Source organism: Loxodonta africana, chromosome 26, assembly GCF_030014295.1.
Source record: "Loxodonta africana isolate mLoxAfr1 chromosome 26, mLoxAfr1.hap2, whole genome shotgun sequence".
NCBI classification, from domain to species: Eukaryota; Metazoa; Chordata; class Mammalia; order Proboscidea; family Elephantidae; genus Loxodonta; species Loxodonta africana.
The window spans coordinates 7,997,784-8,010,881 of record NC_087367.1 but is presented as its reverse complement, the minus strand read 5'-3'; positions in this window follow the sequence as shown (position 1 = coordinate 8,010,881).

The following is a 13,098-nucleotide window of genomic DNA, read 5'->3' as shown; positions in this document are numbered from 1 at the left end:
CTGCCTCTTAACCTATGTACAGATTCCTCATGAGCACAATTAAGCGTTCCAGAATTCCCATTCTCTGCCAAGTTATTCATAATTTGTTAAGATCCACACAGTCAAATGCCTTTGCACAGTCAATAAAACACAGGCAAACATCCTTCTGGTATTCTCTGCTTTCAGCCAGGATCCATCTGACATCAGCAATGATATCCCTGGTTCCACATCCTCCTCTAAATCCGGCTTGAATTTCTGGCGGCTCCCTGTTGATATACTGCTGCAGCCACTTTTAAATGATCTTCAGCAAAATTTTGCTTGCATGTAATATTAATGATATTGTTCGATGATTTCCACATTCTGTTACATCACCTTTCTTGGGAACAGACATAAATATGAATCTGTTCCAGTCAGTTGGCCAGGTAGCTGTCTTTCAAATTTCTTGGCACAGATGCGTGAGCACTTCTAGTGCTGCATCCGTTTGTGGAAACATCTCAATTGGTATTCCGTCAATTTCTGGAGCCTTGTTTTTCGTCAGTGCCTTCAGTGCAGCTTGGACTTCTTCCTTCAGTACCGTTGGTTCCTGATCATATGTTACCTCCTGAAATGGTTGAACACTGACCAATTCTTTTTTGGTTTAGTGACTGTGAATTCCTTCCATCTTCCTTTTATGCTTCCTGTGTCATTTAATATTTTCCCCGTAGAATTCTTCAGCATTGCAACTCGAGGCTTGAATTTTTTCTTCAGTTCTTTTAGCTTGAGAAATGCTGAGTGTGTTCTTCCCTTTTGATTTTCTATCTCCAGGTCTTTGCACATGTTATCATATTACTTTACTTTGTCTTCTTGAGCCACCCTTTAAAATCTTCTGTTCAGTTATTTTACTTCATCATTTTTTCCTTATGCTTTAGCTACTTGACGTTCAAAAGCAAGTTTCAGAGTCTCTTCTGACATCCATTTAGGTCTTTTCTTTCTCTCCTGTCTTTTTAATGACCTTTTGCTTTCTTCATGGATGATGTCCTCGATGTCCTTCCACAACTCGTTTGGTCTTCGGTCATCAGTGTTCAACGTGTCAAATCTATTCTTGAGACGGTCTCTAAATTCAGGTGGCATATACTCAGTGTCGTACTTTGGCTCTCATGGACTTGTTTTGATTTTCTTCAGTTTTAACTTTACCTTGCATGTGAGTAATTGGTGGTCTGATCCACAGTCGGCCCCTGGCCTTGTTCTGACTGCTGATATTGAGCTTTTCCATCATCTCTTTCCACAGATATAGTCAATTTGATTCCTGTGTATTCCATCTGGTGAGTTCCATGTGTATAGTCACCATTTATGTTGGTGAAAGAAGGTATTTGCAAACAAGTCATTGGTCTTGCAAATTTGAATCATGCGATCCCTGGCATCATTTCTATCACGAAGTACATATTTTCCAACTATGGATCCTTTTTCTTCATTTCCAACTTTTGCATTCCGATCACCAGTAATTACCAGTGCATCCTGACTGGATCAATTTCAGCTGCAGAAGTTGGTAAAAGTCTTCAATTTCTTCATCTTTGGCCTTAGTGGTTGGTGTGTAAATTTGAATAACAGTCTTCCTTGTAGGCGTATATCTTATCACCCACGGCGTTGTACTTCAGGATAGATCTTGAAATGTTCTTTTTGACGATGAATGCAACACCATTCCTCTTCAAGATGGCATAGTAGACCGTATGATTGTCTGATTCAAAATGGCCAATACCAGTCCATTTCAGCTCACTAATGCCTAGGATATCATTCTTTATGCATTCCATTTTATTTTTGATGATTTCCAGTTTTCCTAGATTCATACTTTGTACATTCCAGGCTCTGATTATTAATGGGTGCTTGCAGCTGTTTCTTCTCAAGTCCAAATTCAGGATATCAGCTACAGGGGAAGTCTTTCTCTGTCGGCTCTGGGGGAAGGTCCTTGTCATCAGTCTTTCCCTGGACTAGGATCTTCTTCACGCAGGAACCCCAAGTCCAAAGGACATGCTGTGTTCCCAGTGCTGTTTCTTGGTGGTATGAGATCCCCAACTCTCTGCTTGCTTCCCTTTCTGTTTATCTCTTGTAAGATAAAAAGTGGTGCAGGCCACATCCTAGGGAAAATTCCCTTTACATTGGATCAGGGATGTGACCTTAGTAAGGGTGTTTCAATACCACCCTAATCCTCTTTAACTTAATCTAATCTTGTTTCATTATCCACAGGCAAAGATTAGGATTTACAACATATACGAAAGTTATAATCACAAAATGGAGGACAATCATACAATTCTGGGAATCATGGCATAACCAGTTTGACACATTTCTGGGGGACACGATTCAATTCATGACAGAAGCTTATGAAAAATTTGTGTATAAATGTATGTACATTTTTCTCTTGATTTAATCCATAGGTTGTATCTGATTTTCAAAAGAGTCTGTTATCATAAAAAGATTTTAAACCACTTGACCAACCTTTGAGGCCTTAGTAGAGGTGAGGCTGAATAGGATTGAGCCTGATTTAGCAAGTAGGAGGTTATTGGTAATCTTTAAGAAAAGTTTCTGAAGAATGAGAAAAGCAGAAGCCAGATCCCCAAGAATTAAGGAATGAGTGGGTGGTGAGGAAGTGGAGGAAGCAAATATAGACTCTTCCTTCTGGAATTGTATCAGTGAGTGGAGAGGGAGATGACATGATAATATGAGGAATAGTAGGACCAAGGGAAGGCTTGTTTTGGACAGGAAATACTTGGACATATTTACAAAAGAAGAGGTGAAAAGGTGCTAATAGAGGAGGTAGGTGGGAAGTGTCTGGATAGTCTGGGTTTGTGTTGTGGTAGCAATCTCAAAGTAAGAGCAAGTTAAAATATAAACATTGCTTGCTAATGCAAACTCTACTGTAGGATGCTGTCCTCTAGGCCGAGATCCATTAATCCAAGCTGCTTCAGCCTTATGGCTCTATACCAAACCCGTTTTAATCCAGTGACCTTATCCTATGTGACAGAGTAGAACTGCCCCACAGGGTTTCCAAGGAGTGGCTGGTGGATTCAAACTACCAAGCTTTTGGTTAGCAGCCAAGCTCTTAACCACTGCACCACCAGGACTCCTGGGGTCTATACTCACAGCCAAAGGGTTAGAGAGACTGGGGAATGATGCAGTGATCCCACTGTCACGGCTCAGAAGTGATGCAGTAAAACCTGTGAAAGCGGAAACCCGTGGGAAGCAGAAACCTGTCAGAGAAGGAAAACCCAGATATTTTCTAGTAAATATAGAGCAATAGAAAAGTGGTGACTGCACCATGTCAAAGATGGAAAACTTGGTAGATGCAGAAAAACAAGGCAGTCCTGTCGTGTTTCAGTTGTCACAGGCTTCCCCTGTTACTTTGGCCCATATTTCCCTAGCCAGAGCTGGTTGCATGGCCATGCTTAATTGAGGGAGAAAGGGAAGTGTAGTAGGAATATGAAAAGGATCTGTGAGTACATGTAATTATCTCTGCTCTAATTTCGGGAAGGTTTAAGTGGCATAGTTTTTGGACATTACTGGATCCTCCCACAAAAACAGAGCAACTTGGATGGCAAAATCTAAAACCCATGAACAACATCAACAACAAGGTAGTAAGGTATGAAGTCCCCAAACATATGCAGGTAAGGAGAAATTATGATAACCAAAGAATCCCCAAATTACCAAAAGATGCCCCCAAAGGAAGGAGCCCCACATGGAGTGGAAAGTTTACAGGGCCCAGCTAAAGGTAGTGGTCAAAATTGGAGAGAAGCTTTGTGAATTCCATTTTGTAGGTGAACACAAAAGGACCGTGGGAAGATTGGATGGTGCTAGGTTGGTCAAGGCCCAGTGCACTCTCCAAACCAACCTAAGCTCCCTTCCAGGACCAAGCCCTGCACAGGGAAGGAGCTGCTAGGACCAGGCATAAGCACTAGGGGCCATGTTTTGCAACCACCACAAATAGCGTATTAATTAAAGAAACTCCATATCTGAAAATTCATCCCCTAGTCTATTTTGCATAGTAATTATATTCAGTAACCTTGTTCAGTCTCACATATCAGAGGGCTTGACTACATGCCACCATTAATTAAGATACTTTAATAATAAAACTCAGTCAACTCAGAGACACTTCAAATTTGACCATAAACTCTCTCCTGTTATCAGATTCCTAGGGAAAAATAAAGCCCAAAGATTAAAACTCTTTGCAAATTAAAGCCTAGAGGACTTAACATCTGAAGTCAAATTCTCTTTCCCTTGTGATTTAAACTTCTAAGAACTTGACATCCAGAATTCATCCTCTCTACTTGGTATTTGGCTCAGTCTTAATTAGTGGGATTCTTGAAGTTTGATTAGGGTTGGGATTTTTTTAAGTGGCTGTAGCCTGGATAGAAATTGTTTAGTTTAATATTAAGTCTCACATTGAGCTTGAGAGACCAAAAAGCTAATGAGACACAAGATTATTACATCACTGTCCCCAGACCATAAAATACAGAAAAAAGCTATTTCTCAGTCTCTACTAAAAAAAAAAAAAAAAAAAATTTTTTTTTTTTTTTTTTAGTGTAGTTATAAGGAGCCCTATAATGCAGTGCTTTGAAGGTTAATGGTTTGAACCCACCAGCTGCTCCAAGGGAGAAAGATTTGGCAGTCTGCTTCCATGAAGAGTACAGCCTTGGAAAGCCTGTGAGGCAATTCTAGTCTGCCCTGTAGAGTTGCTATGAGTCAGAATTGACTAGACGTGACAGCGAGTTTTTGGTTTAGTGTAGTTATCCCAGACACAATTATGTTCCTTAAGGTCATTATTTGGTATTGTCGAGTAACAGGGCAGAGACCCTGGAGCAGGGGTAGGGAAAGGTCTAAGTTTTAGCTTTACCAAGATGGTTGATCTGGCATAAGGTTCTGGAATCTATGACCTATGAACATAAACTTAATTAGGAGATTTTAATTAAGGTAGTTAATTTGGACACTTTGAATTTTTTATTCCTAGGGGAAATTTTTTACCTATTCATATTATCTCCTCTCTCAGTGGTATATGAGATATTGTCTTTTTGTGACGCTTAGAAATTTGTAGAGTTTGAAGACTGTATCAGTCAGGTTAGGCTGAGTTATGCTGCAGTAACAGAGAATCTCAGAATCTTAGCCTTTGAAACAACAGCAGTTTATTTCTCACTCATAATCCATGCACCCTGCAGAATGCCCCACACTGTATTCCACCAGGATGATGGAATCTTGCCAGGTTTTCCCGTGGTCACCACAGCAGGGACAATGGAGTGTGATAATTTGTGCCCTGACTCTTAAAATTTCTACCCAGAAAGAACACCAAAGACACAAGGAAAACGTGAGCCCAAGAGACAGAAAGGGCCACATAAACCAGAGACTTCATCAGCCTGAGACCAGAAGAACTAGATGGTGCCCAGCTATCACCAATGACTGCCCTGACAGGGAACACAACAGAGAATCCCTGATGGAGCAGGAGAAAAGTGGGATGCAGACTTTTACTTTTCTAGTAAAAAACCCAGACTTAATAGCCTGACTGAAACTGAAGGGACACCAGTGGGCATGGCCCCTGGACTCTCTGTTAGCCCAAAACTAAAACTATTACCGAAGCCAACTCTTCAGACAAAGATTAGACTGGACTATAAGACATAAAATGATACCGGCGAGGAGTGTGCTTCTTAGCTCAAGTAGACACATGAGACTATGTGGGCAGCTCCTGTCCCAAGGTGAGATGAGAAGGCAGAGGGGGGTGGGAGCTGGTTGAATGGACATAGGAAATACAGGATGGAGAGAAGGAGTGTGCTGTCACATTGCAGGGAGAGCAACTAGGGTCACATAACAATGTGTGTATAAGATTTTGTATGAGAAACTGACTTGAACTGTAAACTTTCACTTAAAGTACAATAAAAAAATATAAAAATTTCTGCCCAGAATAGCACTCTTCTACCCACGTCACTTCCACTCACATTCCAAAACATGCCATGTGACCCTCCAACTTTAGAGGGGGTATGAATGGCCAATCCTGCCCATTGGGCTCTAAGCTGTCCGCCCTTTTGTGCTACATTTAGAGTGAGCTCTGTCTGCTAATACTGCTTGTGTAATATCTTGTGAAGGAGCCTTGGTGGCGCAATGGTTAAGCACTTGGCTGCAAATAGAAAGGTCAAGGTAGGAACCCACCCAGTGGCCCTGTAGGAAAAAAGACCTGTCGATCTGCTCTGGTAAAGATACCAGACTAGGAAACCTGCTATAGATTGAATTGTGTCCCCCCAAAATACGTGTTGTAAATCCTAACCTTTATGCCTGTGGTTATAATCCCATCTGAGAGTAGGTTGTCTTTGTTATGTTAATGAGGCAGAATTAGTGTAGGCCATATCTTGAGGCAATCTCTCCAGATATAGAAGAGGATAAACACAAGCTCTGGAGGAAGACGGATGCCAAGCACATGAAGATCGCCCAGGAGCAGAAGCTCGGAGGAGACAAGGACCTTCCTCTAGAGCCACCAGAGAGAGAAAGCCTTCCCCTAGAGCCAGTGCCCAGAACTTCTAGCTTCCTAAACTGTAAGAAAATAAACTTCTGTTTGATAAAGCCACCCACTTGTGGTATTTCTGTTATAGTGGCGCTTGGTAACTAAGACAGAACCCTATGGAGCAGTTCTACTCTGGTTGCTATGAGTCAGAATTGACTCGATGGCACCTAAGAACACCAACAGATATCTTCTGAGCTGACAATTTGAGTCTGACAAATTTAGGCTGCTGTGACTGCTTCCAAGGAGCCCTGGTGGTACAGTGCTTGGCTGCTATCCTAGTGACCGGTGAGTCGAACCCACCAACCACTCCTGTGGAGAAAGATGTGGCAGTCTGCTTCTGTAAAGATTTACAGCCGTGGAAACCCGCCGGGGCAGTTCTACTCTGTCCTGTAGGGTTGCTATGAGTCAGAGTCAGCGGCAATGGGTTTCGTGACTGCTTCCAGCTATAAAATTAGGTTAAACCGTTGTCTCACAAACTCATCTGATCAAAAAATTAACCTGGGTACTTATCAAATATACCGATTCATATAGCCTATCCCTGGAGAAATGATTTCAATAGATCTGGCGTAAGACCCAAGAATCTGTTTTGTTTTGTTTTGTTTTAAATACCCTCCGTTATGCCAAGGAAATCTCCCTTCTAACATAGGATTCTCATCATGCCCTCACATTTGTGTCTCCTGGAAAATGGTCTCCAGCGGATTCTAAAGCTGCTGTGCCTGTTCCTAAAGCCTGTACTCCCAGGACTCAAAGCTTTAGTGGGAATCAGTACCCTTGCCAGTTGCTCCTTGAGACCCTGTTTCCCCTTCTTTTTAATGTCACAGATTTCTCAGGCATGTCCCCGCAGGGCACAGGAAATGCCAGCATGCCCATCTACAACCACCGAGTTGTCGGGAATGCTCAGAGTGTTTTCTACTCCTGAGTCTGTGGGCAAGCCAAGTACATTCAAGATTAGTCACTTAAATATTGTCCTTTGCCCTGAATACCACTAACAGTTGAAAGTCAGAAGGTCTTTGGTTCTCTGAAGAGCATTCAGAACTTGGCTTGTACTGTAGCTTTAAAGCAACAGAGACCTCAAAGGATCTCATCCTGCCAGCATCTAGCCTTTGTATCACACCAAGCTACACCTGCGTGGCCCCCTGCAGCAGGCTTGCTTTGTGAGAACACAGTGGTTGGCCATTTGGCTCCACCTTCCAGAGGCTGCAGAGACCACTCGCTGGTCACATACCGAAGCTGAGGGTCTTGTGGTTCCGTGAGCCTTTGCTGAGGCCTGCCTCTGTAAAAATACCCACTCAACATAAACTGCAGTCCTTCCCTAACGTCAGAATACCACGTGCTTGGAGGCTTAAAGCTGCTTCTCCAGGCTGCTGATAGTAAAAGCCTTTACAACTTGCCAAGGTCAAAACATTCTGCCCACACATACTTCTAAATGTACGTGTTGTTGTTAGCTGCCATCCAATCTGTCTCAATGCTCGTGGCGACACCATGCACAACCAAACTAAATGTTGCCTGGTTCTACACCATCCCCATGATCCGTTGAGGGTCACACATTCGTGATCCATAGGGCTTTCACTGGCTGATTTTTGGAAGTAGACTGCGAGGTCTTTCTTCCTAGTCCATCTTAGTCCGGAAGCTTCACTGCCACCCGTTCAGCATCATAATGACACAGAGGCCTCCACGAACAGACAAGTGCTGGCTGTGTGTGAGGCGCATTGGCTGGGGATCAAACCCAGGTCTCCCGCATGGAAGGCAAGAAATTCTACCACTGAACCATGGAAAAAAAAAAAAAAAAAACCCAAACCCACTGTCCTTGAGTCAATTTCAACTCATAGTAACCCCCTAAACCTCGGTGACAGAGTGAAACTGCCCCCTAGGGTTTCCAAGGCTGTAATCTTTACTGAAGCTAACTGTTAAATCCCTCTCCCAAGGAGCGGTTGGTGGGTTCAAACTACCAACCTTTGGGCAAGCAGCTGAGTGCTTAACCGCTGCACCACCAGAAAAAAAAAAAAAAAAAACCAAACCCACTGCCGTCGAGTCAATTCTGACTCATAGCGACCGTATAGGTCAGAGTAGAACTGCCCCATAGGGTTTCCAAGGAGTACCTGGTGGATTCAAAGTGCCAACCTTCTGGTTAGCAGCTGTAGTTCTTAACCACTGCGTCACCAGGGCACCATCAGGGCATCTCTTAAATATATATACCTGATTCTGACTTACAGTGACCCTCTGGTACAGAGTAGAACTACTCCATAGGGTTTCCAAGGAGCGGCTGGTGGATTTGAACTGCCGACCTTTTGGTTTGCAGCTGAGCTTTTAACCACTGTGCCACCAGGGCTCCCCTAAATATATATAAAACCAAACCCGTCTACCGTCGAGTGGATTCCGACTCCGACTCATAGCGACCCTGTAGGACAGAGTAGAACTGCCCCATACAGTTTCCAAGGAGCACCTGGTGGATTCGAACTGCTGACCTTTTGATTAGCAGCCGTAGCACTTAACCACTACGCCACCAGGGTTTCCTAAATATATATTAAAAAAAAAAAAACCAAACCCACTGCCGTTGAGGTGATTCCAACTCATAGCGACCCTACAGGACAAAGTAGAACTGCCCCATAGAATTTCCAGGGAGTGCCTGGTGGATTTGAACTGCCGACCCCTTGGTTAGCAGCCGTAGCACTTAACCACTACACCACCAGGATTTTGCTTTTTATTTCTTAGTATTCCTCAAGATCCATCCAGTTGGAGGCCTTCAGACTTCAGAATTATACTCCCTTCCAAAATGGCAGGTTTCCCCACACCCTACAGGGGTAGAGCTGGACTCTTGTGCCACTAACGGCCAGGAAGAGAGCAACTGAAAGGCCAGACTCTGGCTGGCTGGCTGCTAAGTGGCCTGAAGGCTGATGAGTGCGTGCTGGTTTATTCTACAGACATTTACCAATCGGGTGGATCATTCACCTACCCTACGGTAGAGTGAGCATCGGGGCAGAGGGGGCAGGAGCCACTTTCCTTGCTTCCATCCACGTGGGACAAAGTACCATGAGTGCAGACGCATTCTTTGCTAACAAGAGTTGGGGGGTGGGGTGGCCTCTGTCTCCTCAGTAAAGTAGGCGATAGCCTCACCTCATTAAAACATTTCAGGCAGGAGAGGGTTTAGGGACTTGAGGAAAGTGTAGGTGATTTGGAATAATGTATTTTTTTTTTTTTAGTAGTGTAGTGTAGTAGTGTAGTGTGTGTATAGGATCACTATGAGTCGGAATCGACTTGATGGCACTGGGTTTGCTTTGGTTTTTTTTTAGTGTAGGAAATGGGATAAAAAGTCAAAGGAGAGGTTTATTTTTTTAAATTCCTGAATGCAAATATTTCATAGCAGCATTATTCATAATAACCCCAAAGTGAAAATAACTCAAATGTCCATCAACTGGAAGATGGATAAATAAAACGTGGTATTTCTGTACAGTGAGTTATTCAGCCCCAAAAAGGAATGAAGTACTGATCCATGCTACAACATGGATGAACCTTGAAAACATGATGCCAAGTGAAAAAAGCCAGCCACAAAGGGCCACACATTATATGCTTCCATTTATGTGAAATGTCTAGAAGAGGAAGTCTATAGAGACAGAACATAGATTAGTGGCTGCCCAGGTTTGGGGGTGGTGGGGAGATGGGGGCTGTCTTAGTCATCTAGTGCTGCTTAACAGAAATACCACAAGTGGATGGCTTTAACAAAGAGAAGTTTATTCTCTCACAGTCTAGTAGGCTGTAAGTCCAAATTCAGGGCATCAGCCCAGGGGAAGGCTTTCTCTCTCTTTCAGCTCTGGAAGAAGGTCCTTGTCATCAATCTTCCCCTGGTCAAGGAGCCTCTCAGGCCCAGGGACCCCAGGTCCAAAGGACGCACTCTGCTCCCGGTGCTGCTTTCTTGGTGGTAAGAGGTCCCCCTGTCTCTCTGCTTGTGTTTATGTTTTACATTTCAAGAGATTGCCTCAAGACACAATCCAATCCTGTAGATTGAGTCCTGCCTCACTAACACAACTGCTGCCCATCCTCCCTCATTGACATTATAGAAGCAGGATTTACAACATATAGGGGAATCACACAATACCGGGAATCGTGGCCCAGCCCAATTGATACACACATTTTTGGGGGGATATAATTCAATCCATGACAGGGGGTGATACCTAAAGGGTTCAGTATTTCTTTTCGAGGTGGTGCAAATGTTCTAAAATTGGCTGTGATGGTGAATGCACAACTGTGAATATACTAAAAGCCATTTAATTGTACACTTAAAAAATCCCCTAGTATCCCTAATGGCCTAGTGTTAGTGTCCAGGATATCACCACGGCTGGAAACAAGCAGAAACTGGGATGAAAAAAGTGAACAATGGAAGGAACTGGTACCAAACGGAGTGGGAGCAAGTCAGGATGACCCTGGCAACCAGGCTACATAGAGGACAAGTGAAGCCAACTGGGTTATGAGCGAAAATAAATAGAATATGATACTAAGAGCTAACACTCACTGTGTACTCAATATGTGCCAGGTTTATGTGGGTTTTCTCATTTAACCTTCATAGGAAGCCTGTGAGGAAATAAGGGCATAAGGAGATTAACTTGCCCCTGGCCACTCAGGTACTGAAGGGCAGGCTCAGGGCTTAAACCCAGGAAGTTTGACTCTAAAATCTGCCGCCTTAACCACTACATTACACTGGTTGAGGGTGAAGGGAATCCAGGTTATTCTGAGGACAAATACCAGGTTCAGTAGAATGGGAGAAATGACAAGAGATTATGGCCAGGGATGGGCATTTCAATTTAAGATCTTATAGATAGAGCAGATTCGATATCCAATGACCGTGGGTGGCAAAAAGTCAATGGGGCTGAGAAAATCCGAGGCCAGGCTGTTGAAAAGGCCCGAACGTGGATATGGAGGTATCAAGAATGATGGCAGGTTGGAGGGAAAGGACAGAATAAGTTCCTGACATGCCATATTGCTGATAGTCACGGATGTTGTTGTTGTTGTTAGGTGCCGTCGAGTGAGTTCCAACCCATAGCAACCCTGTGTACCACAGGACGAAATGCTGCCTGGTCCTGCGCCATGCTCACAATCTATGGATAGTTGGTGACAAAGTCAAATGAAAAGTCTCAATAAATTGTTAAATCTTGTTGCTTGGCTCATCTCATTTTAGCGTTACAAACCAAGCTATTAAATTCCTAAGCCATCATTTGTCGTGGGAATATACATAACACTTTTATTCCTAAAATAAAAGTATAACGCTTTTATTCACAGAAGCTCCTTTTCTGTTTTTCATTAAAAAATTTTCATCGTGCGACACATGTCCCATTTAAATGTAATTTCTGTTTCTTTTTTTTTTTTTTTAGATATTCTCAAATAAAACATTCTCTCTCATGCTGTTCCCTGGCAGTAATAATATTCACTGGCACTGTTTGATGGCATTTGAAGAGTGTCTTCTGCTTCTCCCATCCTCAGATTTAGATTATATTTTCCTTCATGAATGCAGAGCATCTCTTTCTCATTCACCTTCTCTCTCCTGCTAGGTCCCTCCTTTCCTTCCTCCCAGCACCCTGTGTCTGTCTGTCTGTCTCTCTTTCTTACAATAATAGGTGGAAGATAACTCTGGTATGCAGTTCTTAATCTCTTTGACAGTCAGACACATTGAATATTGTGTGTTGCTTTTTCAGTCCCTCTTTATTTCAGCTGATTGCAGTTTCCTCGTTGGGAAATGGTCTGTGCCATGTAGCAATGCACTTCACTGTGAGATCTTTACTGGAAATGCCAAATGAGATTTCTGGTAAATTGTGCCATCGCAGAGTGTTTTTCAGCTATTTTCTATTTGTACCTCTTTTGGTCTCTCTCTCTTTTTTTTTAATCTCATCTCTGCTTTTTTTATTTAAGGGCGTTTTCTCCATGAGTAGCTCGGTGAGCTGTCTTGTCAAAATACATAAGCACTTTCAGGGAATTTGAGCTGAGCTTTTTCAATGGCTTCAAGGCTCTGGTTTCTCAGAATGTCTCTACCTGAAAGTTTTTGTACTTGAAAAGCACGTATAGATTTTTCTGATTTAAAATAGTACTACAATAAAACAATAAATAAAATAGTACTGAAATAGATTTCCCTTGATAGGTTAATTGTTGAACTGACATTTCGCATTTGCCTTTCTGTTTTCTCTATGTCAGATAAAAGCATTACACCACACCTCTCCCTACGGCATTAAGGTAATTATTTATCACAATTGGGTTACTTCTTCCATCCTCACCTCTGTTACCACTCTAACCCATGGTTCATGCCTCTTCACTTCTGCCCGCCATCCCCCCCCCTTTTTTTTAAACTCATTGCCGTCGATTCCGACTCATAGCAACCCTATAGGACAGAGTAGAACTGCCCCACAAGGTTTCCAAGGAGCGGCTAGTGGATTTGAACTGCCAACCTTAAGTCGAGCCCTTAAGCACTATCACCTCCCAGCTGGTTGGCCAGCTTTTGTCTTCCATCCCTACCACAGATTCTCAACCATCAGGAAAAAAAAAAAAAACCCAAACCTGTTGCCATCGAGTCGATTCTGACCCTATAGGACAGAGCAGAACTGCCCCATAAGGTTTCCAAGGAGCAC